The following is a 24,223-nucleotide window of genomic DNA, read 5'->3' on the forward strand; positions in this document are numbered from 1 at the left end:
AGCACGTTCACCATAAAAACGTACTCACATAAATGTTTTGGCCCATACGTGTTGGAGCTAATACTTCAAAATGGGCCATTATGTGTGAGGAGCGCATATAAAATATGCTCTTAAGCCAGTTATAAGCTTCTTAACATTTTCACTTTAATGTAATTTAATGTCATATTTTAAATAAATTCACTCTAAGATGGTAAGATGGTAAGATGTATGGCAACAGAGCCGCCTTTCAACTTAACACATTTACCTGCAACGTCTTCATTACGAGCAACATTTCAGGGCTCTCCATTGCTCATCACCCATTTCAACGTAATACTGCAATGACTGTTATTATGTCACCTTTTATATGCAATAATCTTTAGATGAGATGCGATAATGTTAAGTTTATGGGTACTTATAAGTGTCTGAAGACTCAAGGTGCGGTTCGGTGAAGATAGCTATTTGTTAGCTTAAATTCTCTTTCATAAAATTTATAATTTTTATTTGAATAAGCAATGAGTTATATTCATTAACAAAAAAAGTAAAATTTTTTTTTTTTAATCTATACTTGTGTAGGTAATTAAAAAAAATTTCAGTTGTAGGAATTTGTTATTTTTACTAATTAATATAAAATAATAATATTGCAATGTGAGTGGGAAATCTGTTGTAAAGTGTGTTAAAGTCTTCATTTATTTTATATAAAAATCATTTGATTGCATTCCAGTTAATTGCACTTTCAGCTTTTGTTGGAAACGAGATCACTCGTCTTTCATCAGCACTACAATGCAGACAATTGTTGATTTTTTACTATACCAAATGCCACACTTTATGACATTTTTAAGTCTCTTCAAGGGGCTTAAGTACCACTTTCGAGCTTTCATAATTTTATTGTATGGTTGTGTTTTGTACGTTTTAAGTAGCTCGTTTGCATCTATAAAACTGTTTATTCAAAAATATTAAAAGAGTTGTCATAAATGACACTCGAGCCCTAAGTGGTAAAGTGTTAAATATTTTAGTTATAATAGAAAATTTAAAATCATAATAAAAATATGACACGCATTACAGTTGTGTACATAAGACTATTACATTATAAATTATTATTAAATAGAATTATTGAATTTTTGGTAAAACTTACACAAACGTATTAAACCCATATCTTCGTAAATACCCATTTATGCTAAATAACTATTGTAAGATATATTTTAATCTTGTTAAATTTTTGAGATATAAAGTAGTAGAGTTCTTAACTAACTTTGAATGTACAGTAGATAAGTATGTAAGCATCATAATATGTTGCATAAATATTTCTTCATTTAAATTTTGCAAAGAATATCTGTCCTTACATATGTAATCCTTACAGAACAGAAATGAAATTAAAATGGTAATGAGCTCCCAACAAATTAGAGCGCAGTGAGAATATCAGATCTTCTTTAATAACAACCGAACCAAAATAATAAAAGACCCTCATCTTTGAATGAAGCTCAAAGTATTATCTGTTGGAATTTTTTTTATAACAAACGGTATCAGAAGCACCAAGATGATTTATCTCCTTCCAGCCTAAATTAAATTTGATAGATCTTAGGTAATCTGTCTACAAACAGAGCCGATATTCTGTCATCCTGTTGAGATGGTAATAAAAACTTGAAAGACCCTTAAGATAATCTCTCAATAATCTTGTCTCTGTTTTACTGTTCTACTAATGTAAATTCAAGTAGTTATACATTGCTTAGAAGAATTGATTAGATCTACTAGTTAAAGGTCCAAAAAGTATAAATATATTCTATTCTATTTATTCCTGATCAGAAGACATTCATACTTTTCTGGGATTTCTTCATATAAATGACGTACAACAAACTATTGTCGATAACTTTGTTTATGTGATCTATGACTTAAAATATACTCAGAATTAGACACTCAAAAAAATGTGCTCTAATCACATACTAGTTAAATTAACCTGATCACTTTGCTAGAAAAGTTTTAGCTCATGTAGTTAATATAAAAACCAACATATGGTAAGGGTGAACCAATATGTTGCGTCAAGTAAGAATATTTTGACCTGAGATTTCATTTAAATCTGGTTAAACCAAACAAATTATTTTTCTGAATATAGCAAGTATAAGAAAATGACATTTAAAAGATATACAATTTATTTGGTTATTCCTTGAAGTATGTTGTCAACATGTTTATATGCATTTTCCTAAGACTTTTATGCAACCTAAATACTATTTAATCAGTATTTTGGATTGTTGAATGCAAGAAATATGGTTTTTTTTATTTAACATTATAATAAGTCTTAACTAACTAGTATGTTCTTCACAGATGTTTATTGTTCTTAGCAACGTCTAGTAGTTTCCACCAATCATACCGGTTAAGTTGTTGTTAGTTAGTAGTACTGATTACTGATTATTAGATTCATACATTTCTCTTTATCCTTATATAGCTAACAGCTTAGTTCAAGAATGTGTAACCAAGCTCATGGAATGTGCTCATGGAAATGAGGTAACGGTCATGTGGGTTACAGGACACATCGAGTAAAACGAGAAGGCAGATAAACTTGCAAAGCAGGGATCAAGCCATAACTTCTGCGGCCCAGAACCCAGAATACCATTGGGCTACAACATGATGACAGCCTATGTCTATAAATGAATAACCTCACTTCATCTTAACAGATGGAGAGAGTTGAGCACATGTAGACAGACCAAACTCATGTTGCCGAAACCGTGGGTCAGGGAAGCGATAAAAGTGCTTAGCTATCCGCGGAGCACCCTAAGCTGGCTGACCTCACTAATTATTGGACATGGCAACTTCAAATAATACCTCAAAAAGATAACTCTTGTAGAGAAAGACACTTGCATATTATATCTAGAAGAAAAGGAGTCAGCGGTGCATATATTGTGCTAATGTCCAGCACTGCCAAGTAGGAGGAAGACTGTCTTGGGACACCACTGGGTTGGTGATGACTTGGCAGGCAACCTCAACCTAAATGAGCTGCTTACAATAACAAGAGATGTAGTTATGCGAACGGAAGCCATTCCAGGTTTAACTCAATAATGACATCTGAGAAAAGAAGGATGAAAAAGGACCCAAGTAGTTTCGTTATCTACTTTGGCTAATCCTTCACTTCAGTGGGGCCACTTGTTGGACGGTGCGCTGTCTCAACGTCCCACCATAAGTAAATATTTCTCTTTATCTTTATTTATTTTTCTTTATAATTTTCCGAAAGAATTCTTTATTTTTTAAGCCAACAATCTGCGCAGATATTTAAGACAACAATATCAATAGATAAGTTCAACTTAATTTTATATCATATTTAATATTATTTAAAATATTACGTTAAGAACTTTATTGAAAGCTAATAAAAACATTGATAGACTTAATGATTTGTTAATATATTATAAAAAAGTTATCGTCAATGTGTATGTATATAAGTTCCTCTCCGCAACATATTGCAAAAAATTAATTGGCATGTTTGTGGCTGTTCAAAGAATATTTAAATGAAAAAAGTTTAAATTCTTTTACTGTAACAAAATCAATTTAAGTTCATTGAACTTCAGCAAAAGAGAAAAGATATTAAATAAAATTTACATTCAGATAAAATAAATGCAAATTAAAGTTTTCTTTCAATGAGTTTTCTGTCAGTATTCATAAATAAACAAAATGTTTCAACGAATTTGTTTTTAAACAAAACGCTTAGATACATTTTTATGTGATTTTATTTAGCACATCAAATACTAATGAAATTTATAAGAAATTAGTTTATAAATATTAATATAATTATTTTTTAATAATTTTATTTATTTATTTTAATAATTTTATTTATTTATTTAAAAACTATAAACTTTTTTTGTTTAACTAAATTTTCTTACTTATTTAATTTGTTTATTTATTAGTAAATTTGCAATTTTTGATCATTTAACCCAAATTAAAATCGACAACTGCTATACATATATTGTATATAAATATTTGTTTATTATGTTAATTTTGATTTTATTGCTATTTTCAGTGATTTTTAGCGATTTTTAGCGATTTGTAGCGATTTTTGCTATGCGTTTGATAACTTTTTAATGTGCTTTCCAAGATATTCCACTGTATCTTCTCGAAACTTATTTTTTGTTATTTTGTGCTCGTTAAACCATCGAATCCAAGTTGTTTGTGGATATTTTTTGCTAAAATTGCTAGAAAATTCGTCGTAAAGTTTGCTTGTTTTATGATTCGAAATTACTTTTGTTCTAAAAGTATTATTTCATTTCATAACAATTTCATTTTATTTTGTTAAGTTTTTTATGGTTTTGTGAAAATGAAATTGCAATTGCACTTTTTTTGGCATTGTTTACATTTAAATTGAAATTTTACGGATATTCGCCCCACAATTTCGCAATGCTCAAAAACATTTTTCATATAAAAAATTTTTAAATTGGACTGTTCATATTCTTTGTAAAAATATAAATAATAAAATGCATTTCTTAAATATTTATGCATGCTTTTTGTAATGTAAAAATAACATTAATATTAAAAGTTACAAGGGTTCGAATTAAAATGAAAACAAAAACAACAACAACAAAAATTTATTAGTTAATTTATTGAAATTTGGCTGACCATATAATGCTGACCTTAAGATAGATCTGGTCAAAAAATTTATAAGGGACAGAGCCCTTAAGCTACGAAGGCGGTTTGATAAGTCAGTGACTTTTTGAATTTTCCGCGCAGTTACTCCAAATGCATTAGTACTGCCGTCAGCTGTAATCTACCAGTGAGCAACTTTCTAATTTTGAGCAAGCTACGTCGTTCCGTTGGTGTTTGATAATCGTTCAAAGCAGACAACCTCGTGAATTTTTACAAAAATAAAAAAAAGGGAATTTCGTGTGCTGATTAAGTCACGATGGCCAAAATCCACGAATTAGGATACGAACTGCTACACCATCCAGCATATTCTCCAGATTTATTATTGCCCCCTGCGATTATTTTCTATTTCCAAACCTAAAGAAATGGCTGGGCGGTAAGAGATTTGAATCGTGTGAAGAAGTCATTACCGAAACAAACGCGTATTTTGAGAGCTTTGAGAAAACTTATTATTTGGAGGGAATAAGAAAATTAGAAAAACGCTGGACTAAATGTATCGAGCTAAAAGGTGATTATGTAGAAAAATAAAATGTTTATTTCCCGAAAAAAATTTGTTTTATTAAAAAAGTCACTGACTTATCAAACCGCCCTCGTATATACGAAAATCTCAGAGTAGAGTAGCTAATCTCAGAGTAATCACTAACCACACGGGGCGGTATGTGGATCTTAGATCAGTCATTGAATAATCACGAAACGAATGAGGAATACACAAGGTAGTCAGTGAGATGGGTGGGACTCTGCAGAAACCACCCAGCTATCAAAAAGTAAAAGTGGTCAGATGCATTAACTCGTAAAAGACTCAACTAAGTACAATGTTGTTTGGAGTATTGCCAAGTACTCATCATCGGTGGTCTAAGGGAATATATGAATTTTTTTTAATTAGTTTGTAGTCCGTATATAATTTATTTGGACTGCAAGTACCAGGCTTCACTTTTCGTAAAAGAAATTAACATTAGGTTTATTTTAATATGAAATTTAATTCTTAATCATTTACTCAATTATTTACCCGTATTATATATACTTTGTTAAAAAGTTCTATTGTTATTTTTAATTTTATGCAAGTTAAAACCCATTGTTAACCTTAAAAAGTACAAGATATTTTTGTGCATTAATATCAAAAGTATATCCTTTCGCATACGTATATAGTTATTCACTCTAGTATAATCCAATATTATGCAGTTTTAGGATACATTGTTAACCGAAGCACAATTTCAGCGCGATTAGTGCACATAAAACTATTTATCATTTCTCGTGTAGTGAAAACAGCAGTTCGTAGCAACATTGCATGAGCTTAGAATGTTGCATGCAATTCGCTTGGAATAAATCTAGCAAAATATGCAAAAATTTCCACGGCTATGTGAGACGGCTACAGTTGCTTCGTAAGTAATATGCCAACAACAACAGCGGCAGCTGTGGCTACAACAGCAACTTGGCATTTAGATACCAGCACTTGTAGACATGCAACATTTTGGCGGGATTAAGATAGCAACAAAGGCTGCAGGTACATAAATTTCATAAATAACTGAAGATAATATTGCACTCTCCTGTTACTGCAATTGCTGTTATTGTTGCAGTACCGTTGCTTACTGGTGTATTGTGAATAAGTTGGGGGGTCATTGCGGTAGCAGCGATAAGTAGTATGTTGCAAGTATTTGGTTGCTAGCACGAACATTATCGTGGCATGCAAAGGATATGCAACAATTGTTGTTGTGGCCTTTTAAAATATTTAAATGCCACATGTGAGTTATTTGAGCGCGTGTCTAAGAAACTAAGTTATTACAACTTTGTGAATGGGCAAGGATACTCCGAGTGCAACAATAATAATAAAAACAATAATAACTACAACAACAACAACAATACGAACAACAATGACACGAGCAGCAAGTAAAGATATGTAGAAAATTTATTAACGGTAAAAGTGGTATTTTCCGTGAAGGGAAGTAATTTACAGATTTTCTACAATTCAGTTGAAATACCAGCAACATTGATTCTTAATTTATTTTAAAAATTAGCTGCATTTACTTACAGTAGCGTAAGGAGATACTCTGCTCCTTACTTTGCTACTTAGAAACTTACCTAAACTGTTAATTATGAAGACAGGAAAGCTCAAGTTTAAAACGGAAATTTATACGGAAAATGTTTATTAAAATTTAATGAAATATAATTATAAAATATTACTACATATTTGTTACTAATTGTAGATTGATAAAATAATAAATATAATTTGATGCAATTATTTCTTCTATAAATTTAAAAGTTAAATAGTATAACAGAATAAAATATTAAGTAGTTAACTTATACATATCTAAAGGCACTCGAAGAGGATACAACAGACCATGTGTTGCGTCTACGTTCAGTGTGGTCCAGAACTAGGTTTAAGGTATTGAGTGCCCAACACTTTATCATACTTTAATTTAGCAATATTTCTAACACTGTTATTTCCCAGATATTTGTATTTATCAATGCGTCCAATTGGTTCTCATATATGCCCAACTTTCTATTCTCAATTACGAGGAATGTAGGATCAAAATGTATTTCTTAGATAATTGAGGAGGATATGATCCTCCTTCCACTTTATCTATCTACTAAAAATATATTTAAATTACCACGCAAGCATAGATGACCTCAGAAATATTGGCTGAAAAAATCATAACTCTAGTATGCTGCACCTGTGAGGGCTTAATATGAGTAACAACTCATAGCGTTTAAGTGTTTGATACATTTTCCATAATTTCGGAATAAGGTAAAGTGTTCTCTAACCAATTTAAATTTTATTCACTTTAATTAATGTACCAAAATGTACAACATCTTATAAACGAAGGGATATCATGTGAAATAAATTGAACCAATCAATAAGATTTGATGATTACTTTAAGAAAATATAATGAAAAGAGTCTACAAGCAAAGACTAGGATAAACGTAAATCTACTTTTAGTAGTTCATGGGTTCAAGCAAGGATCAAGCCATAATTTCTGTGGCCCGGAGTCCAGAATACCATTGGGGTACAGCATGACGGCAGCCTATGTCTATAAGTGGATAAGACACTTCATCTTTATAGATGGAGAGAGTTGTAGACAGACCAAACTCATGTTGCCGAAACCGTGGGCCAGAGAAGCGATAAAGGTGCTTAGCTATTCGCGGAGCACCCTAAGCTGGCTGACCTCACTAATTACTGGACATGGCAACTTCAAGTATCACCTCAAAAAGATAGTTTTTGCTGAGGAAGACACTTGCAGACTATGTCTAGAAGAAAAGGAGATAGCGGTGCATATATTGTGCCAATGTCCAGCACTGGTAAGTAGAAGGAAAACTGTCTTGGGTTGGTGACGACTTGGCAGGAAACCTCAAGATAAATGTGCTGCTTGCATTAACAAAAGATGTAGTTATGCGAACGGAAGCCACTCTAGCTTTAACTCAATAACAACATCCGAGAATCGAAGGACGGAAAAGGACCCAAGTTGTTTCGTGGTCTACTTCGACTAATCCTTTACTTCAGTGGGGCCACTTGTTGGACAGTGCGCTGCCCCAACGTCCCACCATATATAGTTCATGGGTTTGGACTTCACATATGTTATACGTATACTGTCAGCTAATATAACCGCTAATATAAATAATTTGCAAAATACAGCAAAATGTAATAACCTATTAGCATTGACAATACATCCGACAAGATTTCTTCACATCACCTTCAGTAAGCAAATTTAAATATGCAGTTACTTTCGACTATTCATACCTTGAACGTACCACATTTGCCACTGCTAAAATAAAATAAGATGTCGCCTACCAACTTATAAAAATCTGATGATTATTTGTCGAAAATTTGGATTATATAGTTAGCACATGAAATCGCAACAGAAGTATATCTGTAGTTCAGGCTATTGAAATCTGTGATCAAATGACAGATCCATGCAATAGATGCGAAGAGATTTTTGACTACGTGGTTATCATCTCAAATCAGGAATATACAAAATTTTCATCAAATTTATAACATTGTATATGATTGTGGAACATGGTCCGGAACTAGTTTATTAAGGTGATTCTCTTAATATTTTATGTTAGAATAACTAAAATACAAAATACAGGAAATAGATTGTGTATATATTATATTAACTTATATTTAAAAATATAACAAAAAAAAGTTATTTGAGTGTCTTGAAAACATCTGCAAAACGTACTGGTCTTATAAAAAAAGCAATCAAGAGATCTGATAGCGAACCCATAAAGAATCGTTTTGTAAGGAAAGTTCCGTTGAACGAATGCTTTCATAAATCTTTCTCTATATTAACCGAACAATGCTTTTAGTACTATTAACTTTAGTATCGAGTTTTATTTGTAGTATATACATACTGATCTATACATACTGACTAAATTGCTGATCTCGTTGGTGCTATGCGAGTTTTTCTGATAATTTTAAAAAGCATAGTAATACTAGATAAGTCTCTATTAACCGTGGAATATTTTTAGTTCTATTATCCCGTTGGTGGTTGTTCAAGATATTTTTTACTGTACAAACAAATTTAAAAAACATAGCAACATATTAGTGCTTGTTTTTGTTGTAAAAACGAATTCAAAATAGATAGTGATATTGAATAAGTCAGAATTAGGAAAACTTCAAAATATCATGTTTAGGATCGTATGGAAAACATGTGAAGGTGCAGTGCTCAAAACGAACTATAAAGAAACAACTTAATAAAGAGCGAAACAGTGTTTGCAATACTGAATTTGCTGAAGATGTCACAGTGAAGCTAGTACTATTATTATTAGTTCTATTAGTACCAAGTACTATTTTAGAGTATAGATACTTTTGTGTCCTGACTATATTGATATATCCGATGGTGCTTGCTCACGATATTTTTTACTGTACAAACAAATTCAAAAAAGAAAGTAACACTGGATTAATCTCTATTAACGTAGCAATGGTTAATATTGTTTTGCAGTGATTGCAAAAGTAAGGTATCAGAGTAAAGCTATATACTTCCTCGAGTAGTAAGGAACGACAAAAAGTCATTCTTATATTATATTAATTCTAATAACTTAAAAAATAATTTGAAAGTAATTTGCAAACAAATTATCACAATTCTCACGACAATAACAAATCAGAAGAGAACGAACCCAAGTACATTATAAGACATCTAATAGGTTAATTAAAATAAATTTTTTATGTTTATTTAAGTACATAAAAATGGCAAAATTTGTATGTTTAACCTGATACTGCATTAAAAAAAACTGTAAGACGAAATAAACAATAAAAGTTGGTAGTACTTAGAGAGCAGTAGATATAACTTTTTTATGGCCGCCAATGTAAGTGCGCACGGTGGCGCGCATAACATTGCAGTAATAAAATTCAAATCAATTTCGCACCCGGCCCAAAACTTTTACCAACTCAAGTCACTTTATTGAGGCTAAAACACTCTTTCGGAATTGCTTTCCGGAGCGTTTTCATTTGTTTATGGCGTGTTTTTAGCACGAATTGGTGTGTTTGGACTCATTTCACATTTGTTAAAATTACAAATCGCTGCTGTTTGTACTTTTCATTCTCATTTTTATTTTTATTTTTTTGTTTTGTTTTTTTTTTGTTTTGCCTTTGTTTTTGTTTGTGTTTACTTTTTTTGTTTGAATAATTTTTTTTTTATTTTATTTAGTTATGCAACTCAGGTTTTTGGACTGAAATTTATGCGCCACTCTCGGGAATTACAAATGAGCGCGTACACGTATGCTGCGTAATTTTTTTTTTTTGCACTTCCACACATATGAAGTTTGTGGATTTCCAACTCAAGCCCCGCATTTGCCCTTGGTATCCATAATCCTTATATCCAGAGTGAACACGTATTTTATTGCTTTTGTATTATTTACATTTGTGGGTACATTATTTGCTTGTATCCTGGCGGTACGTTTTATGCGTGTGTTGATGCGTGCTTCATAAAGTGTATTTTTAGCAATTTACCGGATTTAGAAATGGGTTAAAATTAACATGCTTCTCGCCAATGTTACTCATACGCCACAGTGTACTGCTGAATAAGTGAAAAGTTCTCAGGTTCAGGTTGTTTACCGTGCTTCCTCTTATTTCTTGTTTTCTGTTCAAAATGTTTGAAGCAATCTCATTCAGTATAAATTTTCATTTTATTTAATTAGTTGTGAGTTTCAAAATTAATTTTCTCTTCATGTTCTGTGAGTTTAAGTTATAAGTTAACTTTAGAACTTATTAATTTAGTTGCTTTGATTTCGAAAAGTTGGAAAAGCATTTTACCTAAAACTTCCATGTAAATAATTCATAAATGCAAATAATAGGTAAAATTAGGTATGCCCTTCACCTATCTAACTTTACGCTAGGTTGAGTTTATACTGCATTAGCAAAACGTTTAAAATTGTATGTAAGAACGGGTATGTTCAGTGTAAGCTTTGACTAACACTTACTGAAGTTGTTTAAAATTAGGCAAAAACATAAACTGATCTTATTTAATCGGTGGCATATATATGTATATACATTATTTATAATTTTCTCAGAAATACTACAAAATGCACTCAATTTACTTTTATCCTTCGGGAAGAATAAATTTGAATGTGATAAAATAAATATTATTTTATTTTATCATTTTATTTTTGATTTAATGAATAATTTTCAAGTATTTTACTAATATTACAAATTCTTTTTATCTTTCAAATAGGTAAATTCAAAAATCAATTTTGTTTAATTTCTAAAAGGAAAGTTTTTATTTTAAAAGTATTTTCAGTTTTACTTTTTAATGTTAAAATCAAAGCAAACGTATACTAAAAAATTAATAAGTGTTTCTATCGGTCCTTATACAAATTTAAGGCTACTTGATATAATTAACAACTAAGTTTATTTACTTGTTGACTGGATCTGCCTGGATTTACAAAGAGTTAATTTAGTATTTATTTAGTGTATTTAAGTATTTATTTTGTGTATTCAATTTTAATATTGTATGCAAACAACAACCAGTGTTGGTTGGAATCAAAGTTCAATAAATATTTTTTCGCTGATAAAATATGACGATTTTTGGCATTTTTACTACCATATTTATAGCAAGAAATCCTCGAAATATAAAAATATAATATACATATAAATAATTATAATAAATATAAATAATATAAATATAATAATATTTTTAATATATTATAAATATATATAATATAAATTTATATATAATATATATATAATATATATATGGTGGGACGTTGGGACAGCGCACTGTCCAACAAGTGGCCCCACTGAAGTGAAGGATTAGTCGAAGTAGACCACGAAACGACTTGGGTCCTTTTTCGTCCTTCGATTCTCGGATGTTGTTATTGAGTTAAAGCTGGAGTGGCTTCCGTTCGCATAACTACATCTTTTGTTAATGCAAGCATCTCATTTAGCTTGAGGTTTCCTGCCAAGTCGTCACCAACCCAATGGTGTCCCAAGACAGTCTTCCTCCTACTTGCCAGTGCTGGACATTGGCACAATATATGCACCGCTGTCTCCTTTTCTTCTAGACATAGTCTGCAAGTGTCTTCCTCAGCAAGAGTTATCTTTTTGAGGTGATACTTGAAGTTGCCATGTCCAGTAATTAGTGAGGTCAGCCAGCTTAGAGTGCTCCGCGAATAGCTAAGCACTTTTATCGCTTCCCTGGCCCACGGTTTAGGTAACATGAGTTTGGTCTGTCTACAAGTGCTCAACTCTCTCCATCTATTAAGATGAAGTGAGATTATATATATAAATATATTAATTAAAAATATATTAATTCATCCGACAAATTTAAATAGATCATTCGTCCGTACCGATTAACAGTCTGACAAACTATCAAAAAATAGACCATAGAGCCGGATATTCACTTCATGGAATGTTCCTGGAAGTTTCCTCTTAATATAAGCTGTTATAATTTCTACAATGTCTATCAAAACGAGTGCGCAATTTTTCTGCATGAGTTCTTATATATGATTGACCAAAGAGAGGGACTGCAGAAAGCCTTGCAGTATTCACCACGCCTCTTCTAATAAGTTCTCAATATTCGGTCATCTTATTAAGAACTATGTCAACCAGAGAGTAGTTGGAATATTAACAAATATTTAAATACATAAATGTAGAAAGAGATGGATAGATGTATGGATAAGGATGAAATTAATTATTTCGTCAGTGTTATTATTATAATGACTATTATTACTTAATTTATTTTTTTTTTTTTAGGAGGATTGCGATTAATCACAACTAAGGTAAACTATTGTGCTAACACCAGATTTCAGAACCTTTCTTTAGAACCTTTCTTTTTATAAAAGTTTGCCACTTGTTTGGTTTTATTTTGTTTCATATGATAAGCAAGACAAAATGTGGGTTTTTCTTTTGAAAAGTATTTGTAATTCAATTTTGTGCAATCATAGCATATGTTTGACACATTTTTGTATCCATTTCATAGAAGCGGTAGACATTGGTTTCTGAAATCTCAATTTTGTTTTCAAAATTTATATTATCCATTTTACAAAAGCGGCTGGAGTACTGGGTAAACTTTCCAGGACTCAGACAAAGTAAAGCACTGATAACACCGTACTCCTACAAAGACATTCTTAAATTCTCTAAATGTAATTTAAGGTTGATAACGGGTTTCATTACAGGTCATTATGGCCTGAAATATCACCTTCATAAACTACAATTATCTGCTAACTCGGAATGCAGATTACGCCTCGAAGAAGAGGAAACGACCATGCACATTCTTTGTGACTGTCCAGCTGCAGTGCTTTATCAGAAACAGGTAAAGAACTTTAATGCTCAATACAATGATTATAAATGAGAGTGTTTATCGATTATTTGATAAAAATATTAGCCTGTAATTGGCTTTTATATTAGTTTCCCTAGATCCTACGACGAGCAAGGGGTCACAAGATATTTCGCTGTTATAACTTTTAAATGTACATTCCTGAGTTTCTACACAATACATTGTTTTTCTTATGCTCTCTTTGTATTTTGGATCATTAATAGTCTCTCCATTTCCTGTGCCAATGCTTTCCAAATAACAAAAACTTTACAAAAAAAAACTTTCAGTTAAAAAAGCTCCAATTCTGCAAAATTCAAATTATTTAACTCATATAGATACCTTTTGAATAGACTTTTTTTTGATATCATGTATCCTGAATATATATATACAGATTCATTTCCAAATCTACGAAACTATTGTTGTTGTAGCCCGTGGACATGTGTTTGTATAGGCACTTTGAAGGTGGTGGAAACTGGTCGTCGAGTAATCGACGAGTGACTCCGGAACGTTAACTTGATCGCTCTTGGAAACTCTAAGAAAGTTTCTTACATGTTGTTGTCGTTTAATGTACTCATTAAATTGTCGATATTTTCAGACAATGTCAAGGGCTTTCGCCAACACCACAACATACAATTAGTATATCAATATTCCTTGTTGTATGAGATCTTCAATTTTAATCTTAATGATATTCCACATCGTTATACAGTGTTTTTAATATAAACTTTTTAAGTAACCATTATTTGATGGATACTATTTCTCTCTTAAGTATTTAGTTAAGACATTTTTATTGTGCTTTGAAATCACTTATTTAGATGAATTACTTAGCATATTGCATCATTTAAAACACCAATTTGCTTTTAAAAGTTGAATTCTAAAACTTGCTGATTTTGTAAAATTGGATGAAGGTTAGATAAATTATTCATTCAATTACTTATTAAAGCTATATGTATTATTTTACCTCACAAAACCTTTTATATACTTGGAACCCTCCATTATAACGCGAAAATAGCAAAATTAAACCATAAATTGCGAATAATCTCTTCTCTTTTTTGACTAGCAAATAAGTTTTCCTTTCCATTTTCTCAGGCTTTCACTGCGACTCAACTTTAAAATAGTTTTATGATTTAATAAATTGTTTCTCTAAGTTTTAATTTACAAACCTCTTTAGTTATTCAACGTGGAACACGTCGCATATAGTCTTTCGTACAGCGATGAAATTGAGTTAAAACGTCCAATTTAAGCAAACTTTGGCAAATGCAGTCTTCCACAAACGAGCCAGTATCATGGCCACATTCACATACATAAATAGCAGGGCTGATGCTGCAACATTACGGTAATAATTTCGTGACAATTTGATAGAGCAAACACTCATACACTCTCAAGCACTATAACTGTATTGCAATCAAATTAACACTTCGCCGGCTGAGGCGGTAACCCTATTCGTGAGGGCTTGTGTGTGGAAGTCAGCTTGCAATTAAGGCATGCAAAGTGAAAAATCAACATGTTGACACAATTTTTCAGCTTCATTAGGACAAATGTGGCCTGGCTAGGTTAAGAAATTTGATGTGGCTATGCATTGCAAATGTTTATAACATACGCAATTTTATGTTTCAACTGCGTATGTAAAGTGTATAGAATTGTCGCTTAAACTATTATGCATACTTTGGAATAATAAACTATATAGTTTACTACTGAACATACAAAGAATTTTAATGCTTTTTACTCTACTCTAAACTGCCTACCTACTTACCTAGGTTTACACTCATCCACTTATCAAAAATTTTCATTTTCACTGAATTTTAAATGTAATTTATCTCGAGTTCATTTTAAGTGACTGTCTTTAATATTTTATCATTTTAAGATTTTATGATTTTACTGCGTCATTGGGGAATAATTATAGTCATTTTTCAGTACACAAAACGCACCTAACTCGATTCGAAACCTACGTTGCCTATGCAAACAAACGACCCGCCAAAATGAAACACAACAAACCGTAAAGCAACGCATTCTGTTCTACATAAAATGATAGCTAAAATTGTGGTTCTTATGGGTTAAACATTGGTTCTTTTTTTATTTCATTTTACAACACTTACCCGTTGTCCTTGCCTTTGTTTGCTTTCTCCACGCTCGCCTAGTTTGCCGTTCAATTATGTAAATTTTATCCCGCGGCAGTTTACGCGCCTACTTTGGCTCCTTTACAGCTGCAGAGAACACGCAGTTTTACTATTGCAATTTGTAGATTTCGCACTTGTCGTGAAATTAATAATCTGTAAATAAAAACAAGAAGTAGAGTATGAGATATGTACACACATAGATATAGAAGCAAAAGTGAGACAAGTCAAATTAGAATAAAAATATTTAATTAAAATTATTTTATTTAAATATTTGCCCTGAGGTTGTCAGTCTTTTGTGTTTGTAGTGCGTAATTACAGTACGAAAGGATTTATTTATGCTGAGCGTTTATTAATTACAAAAATATTTAATAAGGTATGTCATATCTTTCTATTCGTACTCCCCGATCCACTCATTGTCGCGTCCCACAAGTCAGTTTACACACTCAATCATAGAGTCGTGGCATCACTCACTCGGCTCTATATTGCGCTCTAATTTGCATATTTGGATTAATTAGTTTTGCTTCTTAGGTTTTGTAATTTAGTTTGGGTTTATTTTCTTATTTAAGAAAGGCACACTTGGGTTAAGGTGACTGAGTTCAAGTGTAGTAATCCCACGAGATTTATGTTTTCCCAAAATGACAATTAATGTGAGAAATCAAGTACTAAATAATTAATTTCTTTGACTTTCAAATCTTACTCTAAGTCATTGAGCCCTCAAGGGGGGTATTATGTCTTATTAAAGCTAATATAGATATTTATTTCAATAGGTTTAAATCTAAATTATTAGAGAGAGAATATTTGAGATACTTCATATTTTATCTATACATTTTTTTAAGTCATCGAACACCCTGTTCAGACCTGATGCGATCGCGGAGCAATACAAAACACTACACAGATTTGAGGGCCGCAGAATCAAAATTTAAATTCATTTATTTGGTGTACCATGAAAATAAAATAATGTAGTTTTACCAGTACACGAAAAGAAAATTTGCGTAATTGTAGCCGATTAAAAACATACCGCGGGCCGCACAAACATTAGACAGGGTTGTTCAGACCAGATTCGATCGCGGACCAATACAAAACATTCCACAGATTAGAGGTCCGCACCAACCCGCGCCCCGTTTTTTGGACAGCCCTGTTATAGAGCATAACTTGCAGTAGTCTAATAGTTATGATTTCAGTTCCGACAACTAGCTTTTATTAGAAAGGACTTAAATCACAAGATTTTCTCTGGAGATAGCATGATAAATCTCATAATACGTAACGTCCTTTTTAACGTCCGTTTTGACGATATAAATTAAATTTTTAATGTAAACTATTGTTTTCAATAGAGAAGTATTTTGAACAGTAGTAAATTACAACTAAATTTTATTATTTTTAATTAATTGAATTTTTAGCTGACCATATACTTGTTTCGAGTATTGCTTAATACTCTGCGGTCTTGGAATAATTTTTTGTATTTATTTATTATTAAATAATTATTTGAAACTGCAAGTGACAAGGGTTGAACTGGTAACCTGCCAAATTTAAAACTCAGAGTCAGTGTTCATTATCCAACTTACTCAAAGCCGTACTTGACTCATATGTTCGAACTTGACGTTTTGTTAATTTGCTGTGAAAGTTCATTAACAAATTCGCTTGCTGTGCTATATTAGAGCGAATTCATATATTAGCTGTAGCATAATTATATTAGTTAATTATATTTTTATTTTTAATTGTTTAATTTCAATACTTTTCTCTTGTGGAGTAGTATATAGTATATTAACCATCTCAACTAAAAGTTTTTTATTTCACCTGGTAATTACAGTAAGTAACGTGTGTGAGTGAATTTGAAGAGCGGTCGAAAAAATTAGAAAATAATGTTTATGGTCTATAACTTTCTATATAATGGTCTGTAATGCTAGAAAAAAATAAAGAAGCTACTACTGCTCGTTATGGGGCAACATCATCATATTGTTATGACTTTACATCCCATATCTATGCGTAGATTTGCAATAATTTTCTTCTTCGTTGAAATGTTCAACTTTCAGAGCAAATTATTTTACCAGTCTTTGCCACAATAATCCGTCAGTAGTAAACAAAAATGTGCAGTTAAAGTTTCTTCATTGTTTATGAGGTTTATGCTCTGGACTTAAAACCTCCTACATAAAAATTGTCCCAATTAAAACAAAGAGGAACCTTTGAACACCGCACACTGTTGTGGTAGAGTACGCTCACACCTTTGATGGAAGAATGAGGTGACCAACAATATGTAGACACTTGGTGCTACCAACTGGCGACAGCAAACAACTGATCAGTCTGGCTGGTGGAGGTTACTGGACGTAGTAATTTAATGCAGTAATTTAATTTATTATATTGTTTTTCGAATTTCTGGTTATTAATAATAATAATTGTTTAAAATATTTGTTACAGTGTTTTTCATTGATTTTATGTGATGTGATATTGAAATGACGTGTTCGATATTTTAGAATTAGTCACATAATATTTTCTTTGAATATATATTAATCATACAACCTTTGTACTGTAAGTTATTGACAGATGATTGAAGATTAAAAATACAATATTAGATATTAGATACAAAAATATCTAATATCTTAGAATAGTAAAAAAAAATAGGAAAAATGAAATAAAGAAAAAAAAACTTTTACTATCTCAGTGTAAACGTGTTTTCAATTATACTTTTTTCATTATTGTATATATACGAAATATAAGACAACTAAATGAAGTGTATTATATCGAGTAATGTCACAGAACACACCTTATTCTGTAACACACCTTCCATGTATTGTACAGTAGCAAAAAAAAAATTAGGAAAAAGTTTTGTTGATCTCGTATATTCATTAAATTTTTAAAAAAAAATGTTAAGTTTGGAAGTATCTTTTTTTTTATTCTAAATATTCGATTTTGTAAAGATGTTAAAAAATACTTTAGTTAGAGCACGGAAGTGTTTCTGAAATCAATGGCTAGTCTATACAGCTCAGCTTTACAATTAAGACTATAAAATAGATTATGTTTGTAATCTTGATCCACAATAGACGGTATAATGATAACTTAAACATGTGGTATAAAATTCATTTGAACTGCGTGCAAACCTATAAAACCAGTTAAAACCGGCATCCCCAATAACTGGGTTGAAATTTCCGATATTTGGTGTATAATGTTGGTTTAACATATACTAACTTATTTACACTAAATAGATTAAATCATAACTCTCTAGCTTCACATTACTAACACTTTGTCTCAAAAAAATATGTGCAGATTTTTTTTATTTATATAATGCTATATTATATAAGCTTAGAGAAACTGTTTAGTTTTATATAAAGATACTATGAGTAATATTAACCGACACGTTGGATTTTGAAAATTTTCACTAAATTAATTTGAAAATTAGTTTTAAATTGAAATTAGTCGAAAATTAATTCTATTTTTTAAGCATGAGTTATTTTTTAAGATCGCACAGTTTATAGATCTGCAGGAAACGACTTAGAGTAAATAAGGTTGGTATTTATAGTTCTTAAATTTAGAACTCTCCAGCATTATATTAAAAATTATATCACAATGAGTGTTTTCACTTTATTATTTAAAATAATATTATATTAGAACCCTCATATAGCTTCACCTCTGATTAGTTTATATATTTTACTTTAATATTTGGGTAACAACGTATTTAGTCCACTTAAATATAGATATTATATGTAATTATATATATCTATGTATAATAGATAATAATAAATAAAAATAGACAAAAACATATTAAATAGAGAAAACAACTAAGATCAAAATATAATTTGTATACAATTTTATTAAATCTAAAGCTGTTAATATATTTTTTTTAGACTGAAATTAAGTTATTATAAAGATTTTATAATTATAATTAAAGATTCTATTTTAAATAAAGTTTTCGTTCAACTATAACAGCTGATATGGAAATGGTTAACAATATCAAGTATTGATGTAGCCAAGAAAAGTGTCAAAGAGGTCCACTATTAAAAGAACTAAAACCTGATTCAAATGTAATGACTGATAAAATTATTCTCAATTCCTGTTCTTTGGATCGCTCTTATTTATGTTTATTAAGACACATTTTTAGCGAGCCACCTTTTAATATGCTCCCAAAGGTGTCGATCCAAAGGGATACCAAGTGTTAAAGTAACTACCAAAGAATATAAATGTCTAAATATTTTTATATCAAAATCTGGAACTAGAGCAATGAAATTTTGTGCAGCCTTGGCTAATTGTGGATAAACACGATAAGTCATCGCTTGTAATTTGACAGGCACGAGTTCAAAGCCTGGCACTTGCAGTCCAAACAAATTATAATCGGACTATAAACAATTAAATTCGTATATTTTCTAAGACCACTGATGATGAGTACTTGGCAATATTCGAAACAGCTGTAATTTGGTCAGCCAAATTAACTATATTTTTGTGTTTGTACTTTCTTTCTTTACTATATTAAAACTATCTAAATTTTAAAAAAATAGATTCTTTGTCATTATAAGAAAGCGTACCTTTTTCGGCAATACTAATAAAAACTTTAAAATATTTCGTTCTAATCAAAATAATTGAACCAATTGATGAGTAGTTTCTTAAATTTTATCGATAAAATTTTTTAGTTGCATTTAAAGGCAAAGTTTTTATTATCAAGCTTAGTTATAATTCCATAGATAGATAGATACTTGTTGCAAATGTAGTTAGGAAAATGTTAAAAATTTTTCCACGTTTCTGTTTAATTTCAAATTTTATTTTCCACTTCATAGAGTTTAAAATGCTTAGCAAAATTAATGCAAAACATAAAAACTAATTCCTACTTTCAGTTTTTATTCCCTCCAATAGAGACACGTTCATGCACTTGCAACTCTGCCACTCCATTCACTGCACAAGTGCAGTTCAATTGCACTACAAACTAAAAATTGTATCTTAAATTCTTTATGGCTTTCGGTTGAGGAAGAATTTTCAAAAAGATCCTCATTTAAGATAAAATTTATGTGGAGTAAACTGCCTTGAGTGAACGAACCAACACGCTTTCCATTTTTAAGCATTTTTTTGCATTTATTTTCAATTTTTATGACTTAAAATCGCTTTAAATTGATTAGAAAATTTTTACCAAAGGCGCATCGAAACACAAAGAGTCCAAAGCAGATTAAGCTTATTTCAATTTTTAAAAAAAAAAAAAATATTATTACGTTTGAAAAATAAAAAGTATAAAATATGAAAAATGAAAAATGTTTGACTTGAGGTCGAACTTATTAGCAACAACAACCTACAAATATATTTGACTTAAAACATTAAATTTCGCTAAAATATTAGTAAAAAATGAGTTCGACTAAAAAATGAGTTTGTCGAAAAAAAAGTATCTATCTATCTGCCAAATAACGACGTAGTACCGTAAAAGTGTGGCTCCGAAACTAAGTTGTGCAGGCGTATAATTTGCCTGTCAAGTGTACTCATGTGGGTGGTTCCACAGCTACTCAGGCAATTTTTTGGTAGCAGCTACCTAAACGCCAACTTTAATATCTGCGGCAATGTTGGAGAACAAAAATAATACAATTTTTTTATGAATTGTCTTATAGTCGTAGCTTATCTTATAGATGCTTATCACATGAATTATTTAAGCAACAAAAAGTACTTGAAGCGTTAATAATAGAAAAACACTGGAAAAAACATACGTGCGCTTGTGCCTGCCATCGCAGACAAACAATGGCAGAGGAATTCAGGAAGTTTGTGGCACTCGCTTTTCGCATTTTCACTACAAGATACTCAATTTGATTATTCACGGTCTTTTCAATGACTGGCGAACACCATTCATAGCTGGAAATTGCGAATTTCGCTTGTACTTCACACGGCGAAGGTTTGCAATTGTTGTGCTATATTTGTAGCTCAGAAATTCTTTTTCTTTTTTTCTTTTTCTTTTTCTTTTTTTGTGTGTGTTTTTAACTTTTGCTTGGCTGAACATAACTTCCATATTGGTATTGTTTAGGCTTCAATGTGAAGATTTCCATTGAAAGACTATTTTTATTTATTTTTTTTTTTGTAGTTATATTTTTTTTGTTTTCGTTTTGCTTGGAGTATGGAAGATATTTGTGCAAATTCATTGAAATTACTTTGTTTTCGGTTTGTTCTTTTTTCACTCAATTTAAGGCAAAACGTAACCTACTTTGTGTTCTATAGTAAAGTCAAAAATAGTAACAAATTGTAACTTAAACTGTCCGGAAAGAAATTTTTTTATTTTTTTTTTTGTTACTATTATTTACATAAGAGACCTAAGTATAGTGGCTTCATACTGGCAATAATTCTACTTGAGTGCAATATTTAGTTACTTAAGGGCTATCCACAACAAGTACTTGCACTTGATTATTTTAGTGTTTTTCGAGAAAGTTTATATTATGGTTGGTATAATTTTCTATACATTGTAATATTTTTATTTACAAACACTTAATTTAGCAGTTGGTAAAATATACACTAAGTGTTATTAAAGAATCAAATATACTTCACTCTTTTATTTAACTAAATTCTCATTACTTTTTGTTTTTTTTATTTTTTTTTTTTTTGAATTAATTTTATTGAGAATCTATCATTTTACGACAATACAAAATTTAATTAATATTTATACTACATAAAAGTATAATTAACTTCTAGTAAAATTAACTATTGCATACTTAGCATTTAAGATCTCATCACTAACCTATTACTAACTTATAATACATACAGATTAACTACACATAATAAGATTCTTACTTTATACTTATACTCATATTCTAGATCTACTTTGTAGAACCTAAAGAAATTTTAGATTTTTTGTGTATATATTATACATTATATAGACAGGTATTTATAAGATAATAATCTTATAAATATTTATGTTTGTTTATAAGATAACTATCTTATAAATACCTATCTATATAATCTTAATATAATATAAACACAAAATTTCTAAAATTTCTTCAGGTTCTATAAGGTAGATATAGATTATGATTTCTTCTAAGTCGTGTTGTTGTCTAATAGTTGTCTAACAGAGATAAGGCAAGAAAATTTCAGTGAACTTCAAATTTATTGATGCGCCTGCAACTTAATCTTTTTATTTACATATTTATTTATTATATTTATTATTTATTTATAGAAGGGTTTTCGAATAACAAAGAAAGAAATAAAGGACAAACACAAAAATTTATTTTTAATTTTATTGAAGTTTGGCTGACCATACAACGCTGTTTCGAGTATTGCCAAGTACTCTTCATCAGTGGTCTTAGAAAATAATCGAATTTTAGTTAATTAGTTTATAGTTCGTATATAATTTGTTTGGACTGCAAGTGCCAGGCTTAGAACTCGTGCCTGTCAAATTAGAAGCGATGACTAATCGTGTTTATCCACAAGAAGCCAAGGCTGCACAAACTTTCAACGCTCAAGTTCCAGGTTTTATTGTCACTTATTTTTTTTATTATTTTAATTAGTGACAACAACCAAAGCTCTTGCCGTGCTTTAAATTAGAACGAGCTTATAAACTACAGCTTTATATTTATTTATTATATTTATTATTTATAAAGCGGTTTTTCGAACAGTAGTAAACTACAACATCAAAAATTTATTTTATATTATTTTAATTATTTGAATTTTTGGCTGACCATACAGCTGTATCGAGTATTGTCAAATACCCATCATAAGTAGTCTCCGAAATAATTCTTGTATTTAATTATTAGTAAATAATTTTATTTTAAGACTGCAAGTACCAGGAATCGAACTCGAGTCCCGCCAAATCTTTAATAGCAAAGTAGAGTTTAAAGTAAGTAAATATGAAAGTAAAAAGCAATGCGTTGGCACATGTTTTCTGCGTAATCTTGAAGAAGGCTGGGTAAGCAATAGATGCCTTGCCAAGTGAATCAGATGAATTGCAAGTCTTTTTGTTCGGATGTATTTGCATTTGATTTTAATGAGTTTATAATTGATGAGTGGTGTTTTCAGATCTTCATGATCTTTATCGCTTATCACTAAGGATTTTAGATTGAGTACGCTGAATTAACCCAATATTAGAAGAACATACATTGCTCCAAAGCTCACCGTCATACTTCCAGATTGGCTTAATTAAACTATTCTAGAGCAACACTTTATAGTTTCGTCGTAACTTAGAGTTTATATTCAATAACCAATGAACTTTTTGTGCTTTAGCATTATTTGAGTTCGCTTAGCCTTACCACATTTACGCCAAGTTAGTCTCCCATCCAAATGAACACCCAGATACGATATGGTGTTTAATTGTGTGATGGAGATGCCGTTGAAGATAACTGTATACTTACGCAGGGTAAACGTTACATGTGCGCCTTTACTATCATTTACACGAATGCGCAAGTTGGCTAACCAAATTTCAATGAGTTCAATTAAGTCTCTAGATACTATGAATCTAATTTGATGAGAACTGAGGATAACAGTGTCATCAGCAAATGTAGCAGTAAAAAGGCGAGAATTGTTTAATATATTCGAAATAGGCAGATTGTAAAGTGTTGGAACAAGAACACTGTCTTCAGGAACTTCAGCCTTTATGTTGATATTAACTGTTTCTAACTTTTTTATGAAATCTTCTGTTTCTCTAGTATTTTGTAAGTGTAGTTGAGAGTATGTTCGTATGTTCTTTGAATTTGTAAATACGACCAGCGTGCCAAACCTCATCAAATGTTTGTGCTATATCAATATATAATATATATCAAGCAGACATTTTTTCCTCATATGCTTTCCGAACCTTATTGACTATGCGTTGCACTTACTCGATGGTAG

General features: G+C 30.7%; 2 protein-coding genes across 3 annotated transcripts in view; both read right to left on the bottom strand.

Moving 5' to 3' along the window:
* The window catches only part of LOC119677864 (collectin-12-like), a 321,969-nt gene extending 306,360 nt beyond the window's left edge, over window positions 1-15,609 (bottom strand). The window contains exon 1 of the mRNA XM_038089423.1: window positions 15,437-15,609. The gene's annotated coding sequence lies outside the window, so the exon portion shown is untranslated. The remainder of the gene's footprint in view (window positions 1-15,436) is intronic.
* The window catches only part of LOC119668724 (trichohyalin-like), a gene marked incomplete at its 3' end in the record, with an annotated part of 281,901 nt that overhangs the window by 230,206 nt on the left and 27,472 nt on the right, over window positions 1-24,223 (bottom strand).

The sequence above is a fragment of the Teleopsis dalmanni genome, chromosome 1 (genome assembly GCF_002237135.1).
Source record: "Teleopsis dalmanni isolate 2A chromosome 1, ASM223713v2, whole genome shotgun sequence".
In the NCBI taxonomy this organism is placed as follows: domain Eukaryota; kingdom Metazoa; phylum Arthropoda; class Insecta; order Diptera; family Diopsidae; genus Teleopsis; species Teleopsis dalmanni.